A 9,968-nucleotide genomic window follows, 5' to 3' on the forward strand; every position below is an offset into this window, starting at 1 on the left:
GCCATCTGCAGTGCAGACAAGGGCGAGGCGCCTCCTCTCCCGCTGGTGTGCTGAGAAATTAGGTCCAGGGGCACATCAATCTCTTTCACAGCACAGTTATGTGCTAAGAACAGACAGCTCCTGATAGGGAACCCACCAGCAAGTGGCAAAACACCTCTCTCGGATGCAGTCTTGGGTATTGTAGACACATGCTTCCAGAAGGCAGAGACCGAGGCCTAATCCCAGCAGACATGCGTCTCCATCCCTTCATCGTCGCTCTGCTCTGGCACACACACTGGAGTTATTAGGGGAAGTGTCAATATAATGATAAGGCCACCGAGTGGCCTCTGTGTGTCCCATGGCCAGGAAGAGAGGAAAGCTGGGGACATCCGTGTTTCAGATTTCTCAACACACCCTGGGAGCTGGAGTGACCCTGGAGCTTCCCATGCCCGGGGCCCAGCAGAATTTCTGGAAACCAGAGCGCTTCCCGACTCTTTGTCCCATCCCGATCTGACCTGTGTGGGCAAGATTTCCTAGAAGGAAAGATTTGCTGCCCCCCACTCAGAGTTTTCTTTCAGGCAGTGCCTCCCCACCCCCATTTACAGGAAGGATGAGGGATGGAGTCTTAGAGAAAAGTGCTCCCAGCACCCATCCTCCCCTCTCATCCAAGACAGTTTCCCTCCAAGAAGGCTGAGTCAGCCTGGTCAAGGCCCGCCTCCTCGAGGCCCCTGCTGACTACAGCTTCTGAGTGGATTTATATTGAAATTCAAATGAGATTGAGGTTATCCCGGGTGAATGAGGCTTCTCCTCATCCCTCCTTTCTCTGGAGGGGGCTGCAGACCGTAGATCTTAACCTTCTTCAAGAATTGTTTTTTGTTTTCTTGCGGTACGCGGGCCTCTCACTGTTGTGGCCTCTCCCGTTGCGGAGCACAGGCTCCGGACGCGCAGGCTCAGCGGCCATGGCTCACGGGCCCAGCCGCTCCGCGGCATGTGGGATCTTCCCGGACCGGGGCACCAACCCGTGTCCCCTGCACCGGCAGGCGGACTCTCAACCACTGCGCCACCAGGGAAGCCCCAAGAATTGTGTTTGAAAGCAGAGTTAGACAGGATGGAGTAGATACAGGCCAGGGTAGGAGGGGGAGAGGCGCTTGTGGTCCAATTCAAGCCCTGTGGTTGCAATTCCTTAGCTAAAAAGAATAGGAACGGGGCACTTCCGACCCTCATCTGAACACCTGTGTGCCCTTGAGATCTTCAGGAGGCTTCTGGAGCGAGCTCACCATTGCTGTGCACGCAGGCATAGGCTGGGTGTGAACCCCAGGCCCATTCCAGTCATCAGATCGGGAATTGAACTCAGCACAGTGGGAAGGGCATGTGCTTCATGACCTCTGCTGGCTCAGACTGCTGTTTTAATTTTCAGCTGCATGTTTTCTTTTACCACCTGAAGCAGTAGCCGATCTCTGGGTTCTTCCTGAGCAGACAGAATGCAGTCTGATGACCCCGGGAGCATCCATGCAGAAGCACACTGGCCAGGACTAAAAGCCTAGTGCCTTCTGCCCTGGAGTCGGCCCCATTTCCTGAGACCCCGGGCAGGCCCAGCCAGGCCAGGCAGTGCTGCGGAAGTCTGGCCTCCAGTCTGCGGGATTCCAGCAAGGTGCCATTTCCATATTCTCTGGCAATAACTAATTAGCGATTATAAAGCTCTTTGAGATATGAAGTGCTGCATGATAATATCTGTAATGAGCCTGATTCTTTCCCTCTTGCATGCAAGGCAAGGGAGTAGGTTTAACACCCATTAGGGGGAGTTGGGCTGCAAGGCAGCTTCTTCCCCAAGGGGCACGGGAGTCCTGGTCTGATCAAGTGGTCCTGGGGAGGGGGCCTGGGAGAGCAGCCCACTGGCAAAGCAGCACTTTGATGCCCGCCCTCCTCCAGTCTTCTAACTGCCCCCATCAGCTGCTAACCAGCTTCCGAATTACCGTCTCCTGGGTGGGAGAAGGAGAGGGGCAGTGAGGATGGTGGATGGAAAGGGGAGAAGAGAAAGGTGGAGTCGGGGCGAGGAGAATGAGTTGGGCTCGTGGTCTCCTTAATGTGACTTAGAATTTCATATTAATATATCACCTCAGAAAAATATTAATGAGAGACGTGAAGAAAATAGGATAATGAATATGATAATATATGGGGAGTGCTTTGGGCTTCTTGGAACAAAGGTACAAGGAATTATTGCTGTGATTTTCTCATGATGCATATATATTTTTATTAAACTCTAAAAAAAACGCCAGTAGATTCACTTCTTTGCAAGGTACTAACGCCTCGCAGAGGAGTCGTTCTTCAGTTAGTTTCCTGAGCCTCTGCCCACCTTGTTACTCTTCTGGAGACTTCCAGCTTAAGGGACGCGGAGTGTAGATTAGAACAGTCAGTGGCTTTGCCCGGAGTGTCTGGTGCACACGTGCCTGGAGAGATGGCTTTCTGAGCAAGTGGGGCTCAGGAGGGCTGGGGGCTGGGATGGAAGGGAATTGAATGCAAAACAGAAATAGAAGTCAGGGTTCTGGCTGCATGGAAACTTGGGGAAAGGGCAACTTACGTGTGTTCAGTCTCCTGGCCGCCCTGCCCAAGGGTCCACTCAGGCCAGACTTCTTCTTAAAGATTCAAGCATCCTTAAATATAAGTTCTCAGTTGGAAGGGAACTTTGTGGGGCTACCTTGGCAAGGGACTACAGAGACCAGAATGAAGATGAGACCATCACAATTTCTACTTCTCGCTTCCCTATACCAGCGGTTCTCACCACACAGTCCCCAGGCAGCAGCCTCAGCATCACCCGGAACTTGTCAGAAATGCACATCCCTAGCCTCCACCCCAGACCCAGTGAATCAGAAATTCTGGGTGTGAGGCCCAGCAATCTGTGTTTTAACAAGTCCTTCAACACACTCAAGTTGGAGAACCCGGACTCGGGAATGAGTTCTGCTCCAAGGAAGGAAAAAAAGGGATGGGCTGGGCGGTGTCCTTGGTAAAAGTGCATTAACTATGTGCAAAAGCCAAGTAAGTGATAGGAAGGTCTGGAGACTGAATGTCACAGGTTGGATGTCCCACAAAGCTGACTCTGAGATGGAGTTTAACAAGTGGAATGTCTACTAGGGAATGCCCGTTTTTTAAAAAAACTTTCTATTTTATATTGGGGTATAGCCCATTAACATCCATTAACATCCATTCTCCCCCAAACTCCCCTCCCATCTAGGCTGCCACATAACACTGAGCAGAGTTCTCTGTGCTACACAGTAGTGGGTCCTTGTTGGTTATCCATCTTAAATATAGCAGTGTGTACATGTCAATCCCAAGCTCCCTAACTATCCCTTATCCCCACCCTTCCCCCGGGTAACCATAAGTTTGTTTTCTACATCTGTGACTCTACTTCTGTTTTGTAAATAAGTTCATTTGTACCCCCCGTTTTTTTTAGATTCCACATATGAGCAGTATCATATGATAGCTATCTTTTCTCTGTCTGACTTACTTCACTCAGTATGACAGTCTCTAGGTCCATCCATGTTGCTGCAAATGACACAGTTTTGTTCCTTTTTATGGCTGAGTAATAGTCCGTTGCATATATATATACCACATCTTCTTCATCCATTCCTCTGTCGATGGACATTTGGGTTGCTTCCATGTCATGGCTATTGTTAACAGCGCTTCAATGAACATTGGGGTGCATGTATCCTTTTGGACCATGTTTTTCTCCAGATATATGCCCAGAAGTGGGACTGCAGGGTCATATGGTAGCTCTATTTTTAGTTTTTTAAGGAACCTCCATACTGTTCTACATAGTGGCTGTACCAATTTACATTCTACTAGGGAATGCCCTTGAGATCAGTACCTATGGTGGGGATGGGAGGGTGGGGGAGGAAGCGGGAGAGGGCAGGAAGAGAAGTTGAGTTGTGATCCATGCCTGGGGACAGCCTTAATGGTCCCAGGGGGAGCTCAGGAGCTTGGATGGCCCGCCAGTGATGCAATGAGCTGAAGTAAGATGGCTAGACCTTTATACCCCATGTCAGACAGTCACTGAGTGTGGGTTGCTCTGGGAGGGGTGTGCTCTTGGCCTAGGCTGAGGCTGTCCCTGAAGGTTCCACCACTGACCAGCTGGGCGACCATGGCCAAATTTCTCTCTGCCTCTCTGAGCCCGTTTCTCAGTAGGAATTGCTGAGTATTAGATGTAGCTATTCAGAAAGGACCTAGGAAATTGTAAATGCTTTCATTCATTCAATAAATATTTCTTGAGGGCCAATTATATGTCAGGCTAGGAATGCCCTCCTCCCTGGCCTTATAGAATTGAGAATCTCACGGAGGGGGGCGGATCAGAAGTCCATAAACACACAAATATTTGACTACAAATTGTGGTGTTACCACACTTTGGAACAGAACAGGCTGTCAAAGAAGATACAAAGGGACCTAATTTAGATGGGGGATGGTGAGGTGGTGCTCTCTCCAGATGCTACATTTAGTGGAAGAATGAAGGATGAGGAGTTTTCTAGGGGTGGAGGGTGTGGAGGTCATTTCGAGCCAAAGGAACAGCAGATGCAAAGGGCCCGAGGCAGGAAGGGGCTTGGCTTGTTAAGGAGCGAGGGCAAGGATAGAAGGAGCTGGATGCAGAGCCCTGAGGGCTGTGCTAAGGAGTTTGGGTTTTCTGCCTAGTGAAGCAGGAAGCCATCGGGAAGGTTTAAGTAGGGGAGCGACAATGACAATGACTGCTCTGGCTGCTATGTGGAGAGCAGATCGTAGAGGCAAGAGTGAGAACAGTTAGGGACAATGGCTAAGTCCTGGTGAGATGATGGTGGCTGGGACTGGGTGGTATCATGGAGGTGGAGAGCTGTGGGCAGGTTCTAGACACACTCTGGAGGGAGCGCTGATGGGACTTGGTGGTGGTGTGGAAGTGAGGGGTGAAGGAGAGGAAGATGTCAGCTCCGGTTCCTTGGTTTCTGGCTCGAGCGGCTGAGCAGAGGCTAAATGTCTGTTGAACTGAATCGAGGAGGTTCTGAGGCAACTCAGGGGCTGTTGCAATACAGGCAGCATGGAATTCGGATGGCTAACAGGAAGGAGCCCACTAATGCACAGTGAGAAGGAAAAGGAGAAGAAGAAGGAGGAGGAAGAAGAAGAGGAAGAAAAGCAGATGATGTAGCAAATCATCAACAGCTAATATTCATTGAGTACTTGCCACCGGCTATGTGCTATTCTAAACACTTTATTATCTTACTATTCTTTTTTCTTTTTCTTTTTTTTTTTTTTTTTTGGCGGTACGCGGGCCTCTCACTGTTGTGGCCTCTCCCGCTGCGGAGCACAGGCTCCGGACACGCAGGCTCAGCGGCCATGGCTCACGGGCCCAGCCGCTCCGCGGCATGTGGGATCTTCCCAGACCGGGGCACGAACCCGTGTCCCCTGCATCGGCAGGTGGACTCTCAACCACTGCGCCACCAGGGAAGCCCTATCTTACTATTCTTGACAGCTATTCTGTGAAGGCTATAAAATTATTATCCTCATTTTACATGCAAGGAAAAGAGGACCAGAGAGGTTATGTAACTTGCCTGAGGTCACACAGCCAGGAATTGGTGCAGCCAGGCTTTGAACCAGGCAATGCAGCTTCTGGAGCCTGAGCTTGAACACCCTATACCTTCATGCCCCTCACAATACCAGCTGCTGCTCAACAGGCATCCACATGGACCCTGTGAGCCATCTCACATACCTTGTCTCTATCCTTCCACAACCCTCATTTCACCACTGAGAAACCTGAAGGCTCAGAGGTTCCATAACTTGCCCAAGGTCACTCAACTCGAAAAGGGATGAACCAGGGTGCAAACTCTAATCTGTCTGACTTCAAAGGCCCTGCTGTTACCACGATACTGCACCTTTCCCCAGAGGCATTCAGACCCTCTTCAAGAGGAAGGAGACAAAATAAGTTTGTTATATTTCATTCTAATGGCCGGCTTTCATGCCTGTGATAGCACAGAGACATGCTGGCTGTCTTCCCCCTCCTATTCCTTGGTAGGCTCTCAGAATTTCCTTGGAACTGAAGTCTTCATCCCTCGTCCATCTATCCATCCTTCAATGCATCCAGCCAGCCTTCCTTGACACGCAGCCATGTGCTTAGTTCTGTTCTAGGTCCCATGGTGCATCCAAAATGAATATAACACAGTGTCCCTGACCTTGGGAATTCTACCATCTAGTTGGAGAATAATAAGAACCACTTGTGTAGATCTTTTTGGTATCCCAAGCAACTTCCCCTATTTGTACCATTAATTCTTATCATGTTTGGCATGATCCCTTCACAGATGAGGAGACTGAATTCTGCCAACAACCACATGAGCTTGGAAGAGGATCCCAAACCCCAGATAGGAAGGCAATCTGGCCGACACCCCTGACTGCAGCCTTACAAGATTCAGCAGAGGACCTAGCCAAGCTGTGCTCTAGCTCCTGACCCACAGGAATGGTAAAATTGTACATGATGGCGAGGCACTAAGTGTGTGGAAAATTCATCTAAATGGCCAAACAATATATCCCATCCCACACTCTCCCCTACAACTGTGACTTTAACATGTCTCCCATCAATAGGCGGAGTCTAATTCCCCTTACCTTGAGTCCAGATGGGTTTGTGACTACTTTGACAACAGAGGCCCATGGAAGTGACATTGATTTTCAAGACTGGGTCATAAAAGGCGATGCAGCCTTCACCTTGTCACTGGATCACTTGCTCTTGGAGCCCTGAGCTGCCATGTAAGATGTCTGACTGTGCTGAGGCCGCCATGTTGTGAGGAAGCCTAGGCTCTACACGTGTGAGAGAACAAAGTTTCCAGCGACCCCAGCCTCCAGCCATTGACTCACTCCTAGCCCTCTAGTCTTTCCAACTGAGGTTCTAGATATCAAGGAGCAGAGACAAGCTATCCCCACTGTGCCGTAACCAAATTCGTCACCCACTGAATCCATGAAGGTAAGAAAATTGTTGTTGTTTTACATTAATAAGTTTGGGGGCTGTTTGTTACATAATACTAACAATCAGAAAACAGGCCAAACCCCAAATCCATGGGGTGGGAAAGGAAACTTTGCCTACTCCAACGTGCAGATTCACATGGCAAAGGGCATACATGTATAATTTTCAAATAGCAAGGGCCTGAAGGTTTGGGAGCAGTACCATGATCTATGAGACAGCCTTGTATCCAATTATATTAAGGATTCAGCTGAGGCCCAGAGAAGGTTTGTGCTTTGTTCATAATCACACAGCATCAGCATCAAGGCTTCAGAGCCAGCCCTGGTGGGCATCTAGGACTATCCAAATGTGTGTTTGCCACACCCAGAGCTGGAACTGGTTGAATAAACCTGACCTGAGAATGATCTTCCCAGTGAAAGAGGAACCCAGTGAATGTACCCTGAATGATTTCCTTAGCTTTTAAAAGCCTGGGCTGGTACCTGTTGTAAATGGTTGTGCAGTATCGATATTTATTGGATTTTGCACCCTGTGAGTCGGTTTTGTGCCTGCACACCCGTGATGGGTCACCTTTTTTTTTTTTTAAGATTATAAATGTAACATGCAAAAATCATATTTGTTACACTTATACATATTTATATCATACATTTGCAGCATATAGAAGCACTCAGAATATATATTATTTATAAGCATTGCTGCGTCTCAGGTTTGTTAGAAAGGCTCAGAATGAGAGTGTATTTGTAAAGTGCTCCAGGGTCCTCTGGGATGAGGGCAGCTATGTAAGTGTAAGTCATTATCATTAAACTAAACTGCCTGCCTCTGATTACTGACAGCACCAAAGAGGTTCTCCCAACTCCCCAGCCCCTGCACACGGCCTGGTAATGCTGGGGTAATATAAAGATAATATTCCTGTAATAAGTGCCTTGCAGCATTTACACTTTTATTAGCAGCGGCCATATTGTAAGGAAGGGAGAGGCCCCCAGAAGTTAGCCAAAGGGTTGGAGAGGAAGGCGGAACACTCAGAAAGGCAAGCAGAATTCTGGGTCCAAGCTAAGTGCGGGGCCGTGTAGCACGAGGTAAAATTGTCGTTCCCCATCTCCACCCACAGAGCCGATTTTCAATTTCAGCTGATCCTCAAATAGGCCGTTGAGTCCAGCTAAATGGGGTACTGCGTGGTGTGTAATCGATACAGGGGGGCTTCTGGAATTCTAGCCCCAGGGACACCCTACTGCATTTTAAGTGGCCTCCAAACTGAGGGGAGGCCCCAAATTGACAGCTGAGGCCCTCACTTTGATTGGGGTGTAATGGAGAGGGCCACAAAGCCATGGACTTCCCAGAATGAAATTAATCTCCATGGCTGGATGGCTTCATTGGTTGCCCCCACGTAACCTATGATCGAGCCTAAAAGTAAGAAGGAGCTTCTGAATGGTTCTTGTATTTTACAATGGGCCCCTTTCCTCTTAGAGTTGCATCTATGTTACACTTGCTTCAGGTTGTATAGATCTTCTGGCCATATACTTGTGATGTGGAGAAACCTGTTATTTATAGATCTCGTGTCTCAGGGTGTTGGGAAATCTAAGAGTTACATCCACCATTTCATTTGACCTTTCTAACATCTCTGTGAAGCCAGCCTTAACTATCACCCCCATTTTATAGATATGGAAACTGAGGTCCGGAAGGGTTGAGTGAGTGGACCAAGGTGTTATGTCAGGAAGAGTCAGAACTGGAATTCAGGAATTTTGACCTGAGGTCAGCAGCCCATTCGTTCGGGCTGTCCTGTCAAGGGAGGATTGTACAGCAAAATTTTTCCACGATTTTGCTTTGGAGGAGACAAAATCAGAAGACAGAGGTCCAAGGTACTGGTTATCTATCACTGTGTAACAAACCACCCCAAACTTAATGGGGTAACACAGCAGCAGCCATTTTATCATTACCCCTCGTGGTTCTGGGGTGACTGGGCTTGGCGAGGCAGCCTCTCCAGCCGCTGCAGTCAGATGGCTGGAGGAGGGGACGTCTTGAAGGCTTCTTCTCTCAGATGTCTGCTGCTTGGGTTGGGAAGATTCCAACAGCTGGGGGCTGGCACAGCCGGGCTCCTGCTCTTTCTGTGTGGTCTCTCCACATGGTCCCTCCAGCATGACGACTTCGGGACAGCTGGGTCTCTTCCGTGGCCGCTCAGGGTACCCAAGGTGGCTGTCCTTCAAGAGAGAGCCAGGTGGAAGGTGTATGGCCTTTTATCCTCTAGCCTTGGAAATCACCAAGCATCAGCATCACTTTTGGTTACTTTTCGAACTCTTTGTTAGACGTGAGTCATGAAAGCCAGCCCACCCTCAAGGGGAGGGCGTGAGGCTCCACCCTGTCCTGGGGGGACTGTTGCAGAATTTGGAGGCCTCTTTTAAAAGCACCACAGTTTTGTTCAGACCACTGCTCCTTGAGGCTCCTTTCAGGACCCCCAAGCAGGATTCAGGCAGGGATTAACCGCCCACCTCCCAAGCTTTCCTCCCACCTGCCTCCAAACCGGCCAAACTGCCTTCGGCTCCAGCATGATCTGATGAGGCCACCCGGACACTGTCTGCTTGTGTGTTGATGATGTCAAAAGGCACAGCCGGGCCAGGCTCCCAGGGGCGACCTGTGTCGTGGTTAAGGAACCACAGCGACCCATCATCAAAAGCCCCTGGGCCAGAGCTGCTGAGAAGGTGTGTTTGCCTTTTGGCTGAGATGCTTTAAAACCCCAGCGACTTGGTTTCATTTTGAACCTGACAGATAAAAGGCCGACTTTGACTGAGAATATTAACTTTCTGGCTCCCGCCCAAGAAAGCTGAACAGATGAGGAAATAATATAAAATAAAAGGCGTCTGCAAACACTGATTGTCGGCTGCTTTCCATAAAATACGCCCACTGTTATGTGTAACACTCTCCGAGTCTTTCATTTCTTGGCCCCCTCCCTCTTTTTCGCTCCTGGTACCAAAGGAACTGGCTTCTTTTATTTAGAAAAAAAAAAAAAAAAAAAAAAACCACAAAAGAGGAAAAGGGG

General features: G+C 49.1%; 1 long non-coding RNA gene across 1 annotated transcript in view; it reads left to right on the forward strand.

Annotated features, from left to right (window-relative positions):
* Positions 1–9,968, forward strand: part of LOC112409636 (uncharacterized) — a 217,657-nt gene that overhangs the window by 38,250 nt on the left and 169,439 nt on the right. Inside the window, exon 3 of the long non-coding RNA XR_003005188.1 lies at positions 6,288–6,943. This is a non-coding gene — a long non-coding RNA (uncharacterized LOC112409636). The remainder of the gene's footprint in view (positions 1–6,287; positions 6,944–9,968) is intronic.

Source organism: Neophocaena asiaeorientalis, unplaced genomic scaffold (genome assembly GCF_003031525.2).
Source record: "Neophocaena asiaeorientalis asiaeorientalis breed wild unplaced genomic scaffold, Neophocaena_asiaeorientalis_V1.1 scaffold312, whole genome shotgun sequence".
NCBI lineage: Eukaryota > Metazoa > Chordata > Mammalia > Artiodactyla > Phocoenidae > Neophocaena > Neophocaena asiaeorientalis.